Genomic DNA, 15648 nt, shown 5'->3' with positions numbered 1-15648 from the left:
GGGTCACATCTCAAGGCACAGCTTTTCTGAGCAGGCCAAACCTCGTTAGGAAAGACCCTGGATCAATATCAGTCACAGAATGCTGTAGTCATATCTCCTCAAAAAAGAAGAGTAATGAAATACATCCTTTACACTAAAAATGTGGAGTTTTTAGAAGCTCTTTGAAACATTTCTCCATAATTGCAGTAGGAAAACTTCCTGATGAACTGCCCCAGACAAGAGGGAAATCAAGGCAGAGCCATGTCTTGTCAGGACTTGCTTGATCCTAATGAGCCCCGTGGTGCATTTGGAGCTGAGCCCTGGAACCTCAGGGCCTGAGAGGAGATTGCACAAACCTTTCTAGGAGTCAAAGGCAGAAGAAAACCCCAAAGTGTCTCAAAGCATTAATGGGTCACACTGAGGTCCATCCCCAACACAGGCTCCTCATGGACTCCTTGGAGGAGAGAACTGGAGGCCAGGATGGCACAAAAACCTGTCAGAGACTCAAAATGGCCCAAAAACCTCTCAGTGTGGAAAGGAAAATCCAAAGTACCTGAAAAAAGTTGAGTATCTGAAAGTATTAATGAGCCCCACTGAGTGTCAGTACAAAGCTCTCCAGGGACTCTTTAAAGCAGATAATTGGGGCCATGATTGCACAAACCTCTCACAGAGTCTGTATCCAAAGAGAAACACCAAGTACCTTAAAAGAACTGAGTACCTTGAAGCATTAATGAGCCCCACTGAGTGTTGTTCCTGACAAAGCCTCTCCAGGGACTAATTACAGCAGATAATTGGAGGCCATGATTGCACAAAGCTCTCAGAGACTGCAAGGCAAAAGCCAAAGCCAAAGTCCTTTGAAAAACCTGCAGTGCCTGGGAGCATTGTGGAGCCCCCAGGGCCATTCCTGAGCAAGGCTCCCCAGGGACTCCTTCCAGCAGATCCTTGAGGCCACTGGGATGTGGGCTAGCGGGGGATGCTGAGGGCAGGACAAGGGGCTGACAGTGCCCAGCCTGGCTGGGGCTGTGCCAGGAGGCCCCAGGGCCTCAGGACAAGGTGTCTCCTGACAGCCCTTGGTGGCACAGACCCTGCTGTGCCCCAGGCCACCAAGACTTGGCTTCTCTTTGTCCCCACCTGTCATCAGTGCCTCCAGTTCTCTGCTCTGCCTGGGGCCTGGGGACACTTTCTCAGTCGTGTCCCTCAGTGGGACCCATTAAAAGTCCAAGAAACTTTGGAGTTGGATTCTGACTTGGAGCTCTGGAGAGGTTTCTTCAGCTGCCTCTCAGGGCCTGATGTTCAAGGCCTGAGCACAAAGCCCCAGAGGCTCATTTAAGTCCTTGTGCTGTGTCTGTGCTGCTGAGCTGGGCTGGGCTCCTGGCACAGAGGGTGATGCTGGTAAGCAAGCAGAGCTTCAAAAGCACATTTCTCTGGGTGAGCAGCTCTTCTCCCAGCCCAGCAGGGCTGGGGCACTGCCTGCAGCCAGCGCGGGCACAGCCCAGAGGCACAGAGAGCTTCAATCAGTCAGGGCTGGGAAGGTGCTGAGAAGTGCCTGGGGCAGAATCACTGCCAGCCCTTGGCACAGGAACCTCTGGCTGCAGGACAATGCAGCTGCAGCTCCTGCAGTGATCTCCTCAAGCTGGAACATCCCAATGCCCACAGACCCTGTGAGTACAACTCTGAGTATTTCTGGTGCAGGGCAGGCGAAATGCTCATGAAGCTCTGACATGCTGAGGGGTTCTGATCAGTCATGGAATATTTCCAAGATAAGGATTTTGATAAAAAATAGGGAATTTCCTAAGACTTTGTATTCAGTTTCCTACTACTGGAAAATGGAGGGGATGGAGGAATAAATATTAAAGGTTGATTAAGAATTATAAATTAGGCATTTTGTCAAGTGCCTGAGACATATGAACTATTACCTTTAGTGATGTACAGGTTAACAGGAGATCCCTAATGTGCTTGCAGCCACTCTGCCCATGGACAGCAGCAGCATCACCTTTGCTGGAGCCATCAGGCTCAGTCTGAGCTGTCCTTTCTCCAAGCTGCAAACAGAACCTGCCCCAGCCAGTGCCCTGCAAACAGGCAGGGTTCTGTCAGGCCAAGGAGAGTGCACAGAGATTTGGGGTCTGTGAGTGCTGGCAAGGAGAGCTCAGGCACAGGGAAACATCTGCAGGAGGAAAATGCCCAGGAAGCAGAGAGAAGATCAGGGAAGGAAAGAAAACAAAACCCTGAAATGCTGTGGCACGGAGAGTTTAGAGAGGTTCAGGGGATCCCCTCCAGTGCAGCCCCTCCCTCTGCACAAGCCCCCTCCCTCCTGTGCCCCCAGCCAAGCCTCTGCCCTCAGGGCCGGGGCTCCAAGGCGTGCAGCCCCTCCTGTGCAGGCAGAGCTGCAGCAGAGCCGTGGGGCAGCTCTGCAGCCCCGGGCCCAGTTCCCTCTGCAGAGCACAGGGCTGGGAGCAGCTGCCCGGCACTGGGGGCTCTGGCAGGGGGCACAGCTGGCTCAGGGTGACACAGCTGTCCCCAGTGCCCAGCTCTGGGCAATGCTGGCAGTGCAGCCAGGGAAGGAGCTGCATCTCCCTTCATCCAATGCCATCAGAAGGACACTTGGAAGTCTTCCTGAGATTCCAGTCCAAGCTGGGAGCTTCAATCCAGAGTGCAAACCTGTCCTAGAGCATCTCTGAGTTATCAGATTGATGGGGAAAGGCAGAGGTGTTGTGACACTGAAAATGCTGCTGGGTTGGTGAAATGAGCAAAGTATGTTCCTGGGTACAAATGTGGAGCTGGGATGTGCTGGATCCACCTGCTCTCAGCAGTGCCTGGGGGTATTTTAGGGGAAGCATGGGAAGGTGATCACCCTCCACCTGAGAGAGGTTAAAGCCCAGAGAAACTCTGAACAGGTCAGAATGTCAGGCCATCTCCCCTCACTCTCCTCTCATCACTTTGCCTAGCAGAACTTTTTCTGTTCTCCCTGAGATCAGCAGAAATGCTGAGGGTTTCTGATATCAAATAATACCAGGAGAGACATGGTGGGAGCTTAGAAAGAAAACCTCAAAAATCCTAAATACAAAAAGGTGTCTGTGTGTGTTCCAGGGGAGGGTGTATGGGAAATGATTTTGGTTACAGGTATCTCTTCTAACTCATCACTGTCCTTTCTCCATGAACAGGTGCCCATGTGCAGCCACAGCAAATGTCCAACAGCAGCTCCATCAGCCACTTCCTCCTGCTGGCACTGGCAGAGACGCGGCAGCTGCAGCTCCTGCACTTCTGCCTCTTGCTGGGCATCTCCCTGGCTGCCCTCCTGGGCAACGGCCTCATCATCAGCGCCGTAGCCTGCGGCCACCACCTGCACACACCCATGTTCTTCTTCCTGCTCAACCTGGCCCTCAGCGACCTGGGCTCCATCTGCACCACTGTCCCCAAAGCCATGCACAATTCCCTCTGGGACACCAGCACCATCTCCTACACAGCATGTGCTGCTCAGGTCTTTTTCTTTCTGTTCTTCATCTCAACAGAGTATTTCCTCCTGACCATCATGTGCTACGACCGCTACGTGTCCATCTGCAAACCCCTGCACTACGGGACCCTCCTGGGCAGCAGAGCTTGTGCCCACATGGCAGCAGCTGCCTGGGCCAGTGCCTTTCTCTATTCACTGATGCACACGGCCAATACATTTTCCCTGCCCCTGTGCCATGGCAATGCCCTCGGCCAGTTCTTCTGTGAAATCCCCCAGATCCTCAAGCTCTCCTGCTCCAAATCCTATCTCAGGGAACTTGGGCTTCTTGCTTTTAGTGCCTGTTTGGCATTTGGTTGTTTTGTGTTCATTGTTTTCTCCTATGTGCAGATTTTCAGGGCCGTGCTGAGGATCCCATCTGAGCAGGGACGGCACAAAGCCTTTTCCACCTGCCTCCCTCACCTGGCCGTGGTCTCCCTGTTTATCAGCACTGGGGCATTTACCTATCTGAAGCCCTCCTCCATCTCCTCCCCATCCCTGGATCTCTCAGTGTCAGTTCTGTACTCGGTGGTGTCTCCAGCCCTGAACCCCCTCATCTACAGCCTGAGAAACCAGGAGCTCAAGGCTGCAGTGTGGAGACTGATGACTGGATGGTTTCGGAAACATTAAACCGCAGGCCAATTACTGCCAATCACTTACAATAAAAGTCATCTTTCATAAATCTTGTTGGTTTCATGTTGGAGCTTCTTTTTCTTAGTTTTGATTCTAAATATTTAGATGAATAAAGAAATGTTGCTCCTTGTGCCATTTCTCATTTTGTTTGCCTCCACCTTCCCTGTGCCCACAGACTGTTTCAATGAGGGGCTGTGCTCTTGGTGGCTTTAAAGGAAGAAAAGCATCTCCCAGCAGAGTTTTCTGCAGAGCTGCCCTTTTGTTGCCTCCTCTGGAGCTGCAGCAGCAGCAATGTCTGTGTGCAGAGCTGGGGGCAGATCAGTGCTGGCACAGCAGCTGTGCCCAGCAGCAGCAGCAGCACTTGGTGTTGGCAGTGCTGCTCCCGTGGCCCTGCCCCGCTGCCCTGGTGGCCCTGGTGTTGCTGCAGGGCCTGAGTGCTCTCGGGGCTGGGCACAGTCCTGGCGGTGGCAGTGCCAGGGCTGCAGCAGGGACAGGCCATGGGCACTGCTGGGGCAGCGCTGACGCCTCAGGCCAGGGCCTGGGGGCTCCAGGCTCCTTGCCCAGGCTCTCTCAAGAACACGGCCAGGCCAATGCTCAGCACAGAAAACCCCTGTCAGCAGCCCCAGGCTGGCCGTGGGCAGGCTGGGGGCAAACAGCACGGCTGGTGCTCTGCCAGGGCCCTGGGGGAGACGGGAAGGAGCAGCAGAGCAGGGGCTGATCCATCCCCAGTGCACTGCACAGCCCAGGGCAGCGTCCCAGAGCGTCCTCATGGAGCTGCCAACAACATCCCCCCTCTGCAGCCCTGGCCTCTCCCCCAGCTCACACAGGTGCCGCATCCTTGCAGGCACAGACACGGCAGCGCTGGCTCAGGAGCCCCTGTTTGCATTGCACACAGCAGGCGGGAGCACCCCCGTGCTGCTGCTGTGGGGACATGAACCTGAGGCAGCACAAATGCCATCAGCCCCTGGGGCCAGGAAGGGCCGGGGGACGCCAGGGAAACCACTCAGCTTTGTCCTGGCCTCTGCACTCAGCCAGAAAGTTTGTTCCCATCAGCTGGGACTTTCCTGTCCCACTGCAGACGCTGTTGCTCAGAGCCAGGGCTGCCAGGCAGCCACCCTCAAACTGCCCTGAGCATTTCCTCTGCTCCACCTTTACTTTCTTTACTCTTCCATCTACAACTTTCTTCCCCTTGCCTACCCCTGTTCCCTGCCCTGCACACAGCCCATCCCTGTTTGCCCTTTCCTCTCTGGCCCCACTCCCCATTGCAGTTCCTGCCTTGGCACCATGGGAATGTCCTTTGGGGAGCAGGATCATCCCACAAGTGCTGCAGGAATTGTCTGCAGGCTCCTGCAGTGCCTCGTGCTGCTCCCTTGCCAGAGGCAGCCCAGGCCAGGGGGGCACATCTGGGCTGCTGTGTCTGCCTGTGGGGCTCCCTGTTCTGGGCAATGAGGGGCTGGAGAGGCTCTGCAGGACTGACAGGATGGGCTTTGGGGCTGTGAGGAGAAGCTGAGGGACCTGGGCTGCTGCACCTTCTGAAGAGGAGGCCCAGGGCTCCTCCTGCAACTGCTCCAAGGGTGGTTTCAGAGAATCCCAGAATCAGCAAGGCTGGACAAGACCTTGGAGATCATCAGGTCCAACCTGTGCCCTGACACTGTCTTGTCTCCCCTGAGCCTCCTCTTCTCCAGGATCAACAACCCCAGCTCCCTCAGCCGCTCCTCACAGGACTTGTGCTCCAGACCCCTCACCAGCCTTGTTGCCCTTCTCTGGACACGCTCCAGCCCCTCCATGTCCTTCCTAAATTTGGGGGGCCAGAACTGGACACAGCTCTCGAGGCACTGCCCAACCAGTGCCCAGCACAGGGGAAGAATCACTGCCCTGCTCCTGCTGGCCACACCATTCCTGATCCAGGCCAGGAGCCATTGGCCTTCTTGGCCACCTGGGCACACGGCTGGCTCATGTCCAGCCTGCTGTCCATCAGTCCCTGCAGGTCCCTTTCTGACTGGCTGCTGTCCAGCCCCTCTGTCCCCAGCCTGGAGCGCTGCAGGGGTTGTTGTGGCCAAAGTGCAGGACCCGGCACTTGGACTTGTTAAACCTGACCTTGTTGGATTTGGGCCCTGGATCCAGCCTGTCCAGGGCCCTGTGCAGAGCCCTCCTACCCTCCCAGACAACTTGGTGTCACCACGGTTCCATGAGGCCCCAGAGTGTCCCAATGGTCTCCATGATTCCATGAGGCCTCCCAGTGTCACAATGTCCCTTTGGCTCCATGCGACCCCTTGGTGTCACAAAGTCCCTTGGATCCCTGGGGCCCAGAGTGTCACAATGTCACCGTGGTCCCCCAAGGCGCTGCAGTGTCACAATGGATCCTTGGTTCCATGAGGTCTGGCAGGGCAGCAATGCTCTCCTTGGTCCCACAGGGTCACAATGGCCTCTTGGTCCCAAGGGTCCCCCCAGTGTCAAACCTGTTTCCTTCATTCCAAGAGTCCCTGAGGAGCAGCATTGGCCCCTTGGTTCCATGGGGCCCTGAAGTGTCACAATGGCCCCATCATGACACGAGGTCCTGCTCTGTCACAGAGCTCTGCATGGTTCCACAAGGCCCTGCAGGGTCACAGTGGCCTCTTGGTTCCATCAGGCCTCAGAGTGCCAGAATGAATTCCTTGGTGCTGCAGTGTCACAATGGAGCCCTGGTGAGACAAGATCCTGCAGTGTCACCAGGGACCCTTGGTTCCATGGGGCACCACAGTGTCACAATTGTTCCCTCAGTTCCCAGAGTCCTTGCCATGGAGCAATGGCCCCTTGATCCCATTGTCCCCAGGCTCTCCCAAGGGTCTCCTTGGTTCCGCAGTGGCACAATGGCCCCTTGGTTCCACAAGGCCCCGCAGTGTCCCAGTGGCCTCTGTGGTTCCACCAGGACCCAGACTGTCACAGTGCACTCCTTGCTGCCATTCAGCCCCGCAGTGTCACAGTGGCCCCGTGGCTCTGTGGTGCCATGTCGTACACAGTGTCACCATGGTCCTCTTAGTGCCACCAGGCCCCGCAGTGTCACAATGGCCCCTTGCTTCCCCAGGGCCCTGCAGTGCCACAATCATCAGAGAATCAACCAGGCTGGCAAAGACCTTGGAGAGCATCAAGTCCAACCTGGCACCCAACACCACCTTGTCACCCAGACCATGGCACTGAGGGCCACATCCAGTCTTTGCTGAAACACTTCCAGGGACAGTGACTCACCCACCTCCCTGGGCAGCCCATTCCAGTGCCAAATCACCCTTTGTGTGAAGAATATTTCCTTAAAGTCCGGCCTAGTCATCCACTTATGCATCTGAAGGCTGTGTCCTCTTGTCCTGTCACTGTTCCATGGGAAAAGAGCCCGACCCCCACCTGGCTGCACCCTCCTGTCAGGGAGTTGTAGAGGGTGATGAGGTCTCTCCTGAGCCTCCTCTTCTCCAGGATCAACAACCCCAGCTCCCTGGTGGAGCTCTGTCACACCATTCCTGATCCATAGGGGTGTCAGAGATTGGATGAGGGAAATGGAGGGGAGGGGATGGGGACAAAGCGTTATTGATTGTCAGCCATGAAGGGTCATGTTTTTCATATCTGTTCAGATTGCTTTAGAAGGTGCTGGGGGTCAATATCAACTGGGGATTGCTGATACCAATCTATAAACAGGAAAAGAAAACTAAACAGGACAAAACAGTTCTTTCTATATTGTTTTCAATAGTATATTTGCTTTAAATACACTTCCAAAATCTGTCAAATGGATGAGAGAAGAATTGAAGACTTCAATTATTCTCTGGGGCTATATGTTTTGGGCGTTCTGAACAAATATTTTTATTAGCTTTTCCCTCTCAATTCCTGAACTGAAGAGCTCAAGAAAGAAGGGGCGTCTGAAGTAGGAAAATTCATCAGCAACTTCCAAGTGTCTGAGGATCCATCCCCATCAAAGCAGCAATGAGCAGAAATGGGCAGAGCTTTGTGGCTGCCCCAGCTCTGGGATGGGCCCTGGGCCTGGAGCAGGAGCAGCTCTGGAGGGCCCCAAGGCCGGGGCTCTTGTGCTGGCCTGGGCAGATGGGATGGCAGCAGGGGCTGCAGAGCTCTCAGCAGCTGAGGCCGAGGGGAGCAGGGCAGCCAGGGAGCCTCCTTGTGCCTTGGGCAAGCCCCTTCCCCCATGGCTGGGGCTGAGTCCTGGCTGAGCTGCAGCTGCTGCTGTGCCCTTGGCAGGGGCTGAGGCCGTGGGGCCAGTGGCCAGAGCAGCCTGGCCTGAGCAGAGCTGTGGGGCCAGAGCCGGCTGGGCTGTGCTGGGGAGAGGCCCTTGGTGCTGCACAGAGCTCAGGGCAGCTGGCAGAGCTTGCAGGCAGCTGGGCTGGGCTCCGAGAGCCTGGCCCAGAAACCATCAGTGTCCATCTCAGCCTGGCTGAGCGTGCAGGGGCAGGACTCAGCCCAGGCCTTGTGGGGCAGGGCCAGCGCCTGTGCAAGGCATTGAAAACAGGCAAGTGCCCGAGAGAGGAGGCTGCTCTGTGCCCTTGGGGGCATGGACACAGCAGGGAGGGGGCCCAGGACATTTGTCAGCGCCAGCCTCTGTCCCCAGCCCTTGGCAGCCCTGTCTGCTGAGCCCAGCTTTGGCCTGGGCTGAGTTTGGCTGTGGCCCAGCTCCATCCTGCTGCGGGGCTCAGGGCCTGTTCCCGGCCATGGCCAGCCCTGGCCGGCCTCTCTGCTGGCCCAGAGGCCGGCAGAGCCCGGGGCAGGGCTGTCTGTGCAGCCCCACAGGTGCCACGGGCTGGGCAGGAGCTGGCAGAGGCTGCCCAGCAGGGAGGCCATGGGGCACAGAGCCCCAAGGCTGCCGTGGGCACCACGGCACAGGGGCCGTTCCCAGCCGCAATGCTCCTGTCCTGGGCTGGGCCTGCACAGGGGCTGTGGCACCATGGCTGGGCCAGCACAGGGCCACCAAGGGGCCACGCAGCCGCTGCCGGGGCTGGCAGCAAGGCCGGGCACAGACAAGGAATTGCTGAACGTGGCCTGCGCTGGCCAGGGCTGACTGTGCCAAAGGCAGAGCTCAGCTGCCCTTGGGGGCTGCAGGAACACTCAGGAGCCCAAAGAGCCTCCATGGCTCTGCTGGAGACCATGACTACGGACATCTCTTCACTAGACCAGGTGCATCTATGTACTTCCTGTTACTCCCTGATTTCCTCCTCCAGATGCTTTCTGGTCATTCAAGGGCCTCTCAACTGACTGGCTTCATGCTTTGAGCTTCAGGGAGTTGTCCAATCCTTCTGAAGTTCAAATAAATATCACATTAGACAACATCCTATTTGTGTTTCTATTACAGAATTATCTTTTCTTATGTCTCTGTCTATAACTGTTCCTGTACAGAAACCCCTTGGGGATGGGGGACATGTCAGATGCTGCTGGGACATCCCAGACAGCTGAGGGAAGAGCTGGGATGGTTATTAAACTATTCAAATGTTCAACTTGTGTTTGTTGGCAAGAAACCTTTCTGTGCCTCTGAGTGTCACCAGTCCCTGAGCCCAAAGGACACAAACCTGATGAGTTGTGGTTCCCACTGCAGGGGCACTTGGACCTTGGCTCTGCACAGGAGAGCTCTTCATCCACTTTCCCTCTTTTCCTCCCTCTGGCCATGGAGGGAGCTCCTGACTTCAGCCTGTGACTCGTGTGTGCAAAGAGCAAATCTGGGCAGAATTGAGGCAGGGAGGGTTTGGGGGCACCTTGGGATCTGTGCTGGGCACAGAAGGTGTTTTCCATTGCTCTGAGACTGTCTGCTGTGCACAGTGGAGTTAATAGCCAGCAGAGGAATGACTTTTGCATTGGATGGAGCTGTGCCTTCCCTTGGCTTTGTTGGCTGACAAGAAATGAACATCCCTCTGTGTCTCGGGCAGCTCCTTCTCCAGGGAAAGCAGGTGGGAGTTGGAGCCAAGGAGCTGAAAGCTGCAGGTGCAGCCTGGGCTGGAGGGAGCTCAGATTTGCACAAGGCTGCTCTGAGTGCCAGGGCTTGGATGGGGGAAATGCTGGGGTGGGGGTAGGGACAGAGTCTGATTGATTGTCAGCCATGAAGGGTCTTGATTTTCATATCTATTCAGACTGCATGAGGAGGTTCTTGGATTTAAAGTCAATTGGAGATTGCACTTATCAATTTATTAACAGGAAAAAAAAATAACTATACAGGACTTAAAAAATCTTTCTCACTGTCTTTTTAAATATAGTGTATTCACTTGCAATAGGCTTCTGAAATCTGTCTAATTAACCACAAAAGATTTGAAAACTTAAATTATTCCCAGAGGTTTGGCTTGTTAAGGTGTTCTGAATGTTAATGACCCCTGCGACACTGAATTCCTGAACTGAAAAGCTGAAGGCTGAAGCAGCCTCTGGTGCAGTAAAATTCAGCAGCAGTCTCCAAGTTGCTGAGAATGTCAGCAGCCCCCACTGAGGCCATCCCTGCCCAGGGCTTGGATGGGGGAAATGGTGGGGTGGGGGTAGGGACAGAGTCTGATTGACTGTCAGCCATAAAGGCTCTTGATTTTCATATCTGTTCAAACTGCATGAGGAGGTTCTTGGATTCAGTGTCAATCGGAGATTGCACATATCAATGTATTAGCAGTAAAAAAAAACTAAACAGGACCTAAATTTTTTTTTCTCACTATCTTTGAAAAAAAAATACATTCACTTTGAATACACTTCTGAAATCTGTCTAATTAACCACAAAAGATTTGAAAACTTAAATTACATTATTCCCAGAGGTTTGGCTTGTTAAGGTGTTCTGAACGTTAATGAGCTCTGGGGCACTGAATTCCTGAACTGAAGAGCTGAAGGCTGGAGAAGCCTCTGGAGCAGTAAAATTCAGCAGCAGCCTCCAAGGTGCTGAGGATGTCAGCAGCCCCCACTGAGGCCATCCCTGCCCAGAGACCGTGGGGGAATGGGCAGACAAGGAGAGCGTCCCTGGGGCTGGGGCAGCAGAACTCAGAGGCAGCAGCGGCTCCAGCTGGGAAATGGAGTGTGGGATGGGGCTGTGAAAGCCCTGCCTGGGCTGTGCCAAGCAGGACACACAAGCCCTGACCCCCATCCCCCAAACGACTCTCTCAAGGAGACATTTAAAAGGAATTAGAATTATCTGTGTACTCTGAATTGGATGCACTGGAGAAATACCAGCAAGGGATTCTCAGGAGCTCAAAACAAAAAAACAGCCTTTACTGGGAACTTTAGAAAATCAGAGCAACTTTGGCAAAAGGTTTAATATGACATTCAGTCAACAAAAAACAGTTTTCAACGCATTGACTTGGCCCATTCAACTTCACAAACTCTAAGCCTGTTCAATTTTAAGTTAATCAACATTTGCAAGAGGACAGAAGTAGAAGTAGACACAGAAAGAGAGAAAAATAAGATCTAGAGAAGCACACACAGAGCTACCAACTCCTGGATTCCAGCAGTATTCAGATGGAAATTCCAAGAGGAGGTAGGGTCAAGATGTGTGCTTGCCTTGTGGTCAGCCTTACAGACCCCTTGGTCTTCCTGGGCCCTTCCCCCAGGTGGGACTTGGGGTCATTTGGTCACTCAGGAGCTGGGCTGGGGCTCCAGAGGTGGCTGTGGAGCATTGCCTGTGCTGTGCCAGGGACTGGCAGCCACTGCTGGGCTGGGATAGAGGCTCTGGGGGGATTGGGGTTCCAGGGCAGGGCAGGGCTGGGGTTCATGGGCAGGGCAAGGCTGGACCTGCCCCTTCCTCCCCACACATGGAATGTTTCCAGCCAACAATCTCCTCCAGTCTGTCACAACAGGCAATGTTGGAGGTGAAATCCCGATTGTGGCCATGGGTGCCTGGAGAGGAAGGACAGTTCTTTTCCATAGGAAGGAAAGCCTCAGTTATTGGCTAATTTCTGGTCTGATTGCCTGGATTTTGTTTGGTTTTGTTGTTGCTTTGTTTCCTTGGTGTGCCTGAAGTGTCCAGTCAGGAGCAGAGTGACTCTGGCCAAGGAACTTTGTGGTGCTGTTGCTTAATATTAAATCTGGTTTTTGCTGATCCCTTGCTGGGGATTTTTTCAGCGCTCTCAAGCCCTCGTTGGTAACAGGGTGAAGGAGCCCTGGCCCAGGCTCTGGCCCTGGGGGACACGGGGACGCTGCCGGGGGGTCCCTGTCCCCCTGTCCCACCCCCACGGCCCCGTCCCCCGTCCCCGTGTCAGGCTCTGGGGTCGATCTCGTGGAACATCCTCCGGGGGAGGCTGCGGCGCCGGGGGCGGGGGGACCCGGGGGGACAGGGGACCCCGCTGTGCACGAGCAGCGTTGGACTCCTCTGGGGGAACTGTGAGGGGGGGCTGGGGTGGAGTGACCTCCCCAGTGACCTCACACAGCCCCTTGTGATGTCACACAGCCCTTGTGATGTCACACAACCATCACTGTGACGTCACAGAGCCATCTCTGTGACATCACACAGCCCACTCTGTGATGTCATAGTGCCCCTATGATGTCACACTGCCTTTGTGATGTCACACAGCTATCTCTGTGATGTCACACTGCCCCTATGATGTCACACAGCCCTGTGATGTCACACAACCATCACGGTGATGTCACCGAGCCATCTCTGTGACGTCACACAGCCCACTCTGTGATGTCATATTGCCCCTATGATGTCACACTGCCACTGTGATGTCACACAGCTATCTCTGTGATGTCACACTGCCCCTATGATGTCACACAGCCATCTCTGTGATGTCACAGTGCCAGTTCTATGATGTCACCCCGTGATGCCATACTGCAGTGCTGTGATGTCACAGAAGTCTGTGATGTCACAAAGTCACCCTGTGATGTCACAGCCTGCTCTATGATATTACACAGCTACCTGGTGATGTCACAACCCACTCTCTGATGTCACAGAGCCACCCTCTATGATGGCAGAGTCTGCTCTGTGGCCTCACACCCTACTCTGTGACATCACAGCCAGCTCTGTGATGTCACAACCCCCTCAGTGATGTCACAAAACCCTCAAGAACGCAGTTACATTGAAACACTGAAGTTTCTTGTACTTTGAAGAGATCCCTGCCAGGGACACAACTGAGAAAGTGTGGAAGGAAAGCCCAGAGCCCCAGTGCTTCAGGGCAGGTGAGAAGCAGCCCTCGACATGCCAAGGTGGGCAGGTGGTCCCCAGGAGGCCCAGCCAGCCAGGCCTGGTCCGTGTTCCCCTGGTTTGGTGGTGATGCCTTGAGAGGCCACCTAGAACAGAGCTAGACAGGGCTAAAGGGATAAAGCAGGTGTTTATTAAAAGGCCTTCAAGGGATACACCTGGGGCAGTACAAGAGCCTGGCCCTGGCTCCATCCTAGATGGAGTCCAGGTCACAAGTTTTCCCTGGGGCAAACAGGGAGATTTGGTCTGGCAGGATGTGTAAAACAATCTCCTGTAATATCTACTTGTTCTCACACAGAGCACTTGGCTGCAGGGACACATTCCCTTCGTTCCTGCCCAGGTTTCAGGATTCAAACAGTGCTGTCTTTCCCCAGAACTGTTCCTTCAGCTGCCTCGGGAGGGCCTTTTGGCCTCTGGACCCACACTCTGGCTCCTTTATTAGCACTGTTGGATCCAAACCCTTTATCTCCACCAGCAGCAGTGATTTGAGGTGCATCTCCTTTTTTCCCAATTGTTTTAAAAACTGACAATATCAATAATTGTGCTACCCTGTCATGGGGTTGAATAATCCAATCTTGTTCACTATTGTTTAACACAATTCCTTCAATTTCTCCTTGTTAATCTGCATCAGTTCCTCCAGTGAGCAGTTTTCAAACCAAAGTGTCCTGCAGGAATCTGGATTCCTGTTCCTGTATTGTTAACTCTCATTTGCTTCTGATTTATCCTAATTCCAATGCATGAAGGTCCAGCCCTGCAGCCTCTGGGCTGGCCCTGCCAGGGCCATCACAGCCAGAACAATTTCCCAGGCAGTCCAAGTCTCACTGTCTATGGCTGTATTTGCAAATTGGGAGCAGCCGTGCACAGCCAGGGGGTTTCCATTTCCCCAGGGGGCCATTGCTAAGGGCATGGAGCACATCTGGGAGATGGCTTCTCCATGGGGACAGGTTCCCATCTCCTGGTTTTGTCAACTGCTCTTTTAACAACCCCTTCACCCGTTCAACCAATCCTGCAGCTTGGGGATTGTCTGGGACATGAAAAACCCAGCAGCCTTAATCACTTTATTTCTCACATAACAGACAAAGCATTCCGCACCACAGTATCAGCAAATCCTATAAAAATAGCCAATTTCATCCCTTCCTCCTTTATTCATTGTATGCAGTCTTGCAGAGTTCACCACTGACATTTGGGTCTTGGCCAGTCCTTTTCTGTAGGGTATTCAGTGTCACAGTGAGCAGCTAAAGCTGACATATTAGCATTGTCAGCATTATTTCACATTATCAATTTTTTGTTAAACAGATATAAATATAGATTATTGAGTTATATTATATATAAATATTATTACTAATTTTATTACTACTATTATTATTATATCACTTGCACAAATGAACCTGAGCTCAAGATTTAAAGCATTCTTCTGTCACTCCATGTGGAGATGTTCCAACAACAATTTTTCCTTCTGTTGGTGCTGTTTCCAATGTTTCATTAATAAAATTCACCCTCGTTTTCCCAAACTCACAAGTTCTTTTCCTTTTCCCATATGCAATTTTTGGATGCATTTTAAGACATCCAGGGGTTCAGCCTCTTTTAACCGACTGCCCCACTGCTCACACGGTGCTCCCACCTCAGCCCACTCCAGAGCCAGGGAACTCCAGGAAAGGGCTTCCCACCTGGGAATTTCTGATGGGACTGATTCCTCACATTTACATTCAAAAAGTGACATTTTGTGGTGATCTGGCCAGACTGTGCCAGTTTTGTTTCACCAGTGGGCAGGGTCAGCACCAAAGACACAGACACCAACTGAAGGAATCAGTGTCATTGACTGTAGCTCAAAGCAGCAAAGAATCACAAAAGGAGCAGCTCAGCAATGCACCCAACCATCACCACCAAAGATTGCAGCAGTGATTAAGAAAGATCCAGCCCCAGTTACCCTCAGGCTTTACCATCCCCCAGATCCACACAGCAGCTGGGGAAGCTGTCACAGCCAAGGGCTGCAGAGCCACTCCTGGACACTGGCAATTCCTGCAGCTGCCTCCAGCCACAGGTGAGGCTCCAGCCTCTCTGTGAGAGGGCCCAGCTCTGACAGTGCTGAATGAACAAACTGACAGCACTTCTGGTGCGGGAACATCTGCTTTCATCCTCCTCTTGGCTTCCTCCCAAAGCCTGGCCAGGGCCCCAGCAGGAACCAAGGGAGGTGACTTTGACCATTCAGCCCCAGACAAGGCCAGATGTCGGATTTCATGGCCTTGTCAGGCTTCTAAACAAAGAAAGGTCAATACATGTTTCACTAATGAGTGGATACATCTATCACAGCGCTAATGACCATGCATATTTCATTAGTGAGCAGATCCAAAGATAACCTTTGGCTGGAAGGTTCATCCAGAGGCCACCTTTGGCTCAGGGCCTGTTGTTCAGGCCTCACTCAGGGCTGTTG

General features: G+C 53.6%; 3 pseudogenes; 2 read left to right on the top strand and 1 right to left on the bottom strand.

The window, feature by feature from the left end:
* The window catches only part of LOC128820667 (uncharacterized), a 2212279-nt pseudogene that overhangs the window by 715437 nt on the left and 1481194 nt on the right, over window positions 1-15648 (bottom strand).
* LOC128820669 (uncharacterized) overlaps window positions 1-15648 on the top strand; it is a 1091286-nt pseudogene that overhangs the window by 594844 nt on the left and 480794 nt on the right.
* LOC128820688 (olfactory receptor 14J1-like) lies at window positions 3051-4096 on the top strand (annotated as a pseudogene).

Source organism: Vidua macroura, chromosome 30, assembly GCF_024509145.1.
Source record: "Vidua macroura isolate BioBank_ID:100142 chromosome 30, ASM2450914v1, whole genome shotgun sequence".
In the NCBI taxonomy this organism is placed as follows: Eukaryota; Metazoa; Chordata; class Aves; order Passeriformes; family Viduidae; genus Vidua; species Vidua macroura.
The sequence above is the reverse complement of the archived record's forward strand: the minus strand, read 5'-3'. Positions and strand labels throughout refer to the sequence as shown.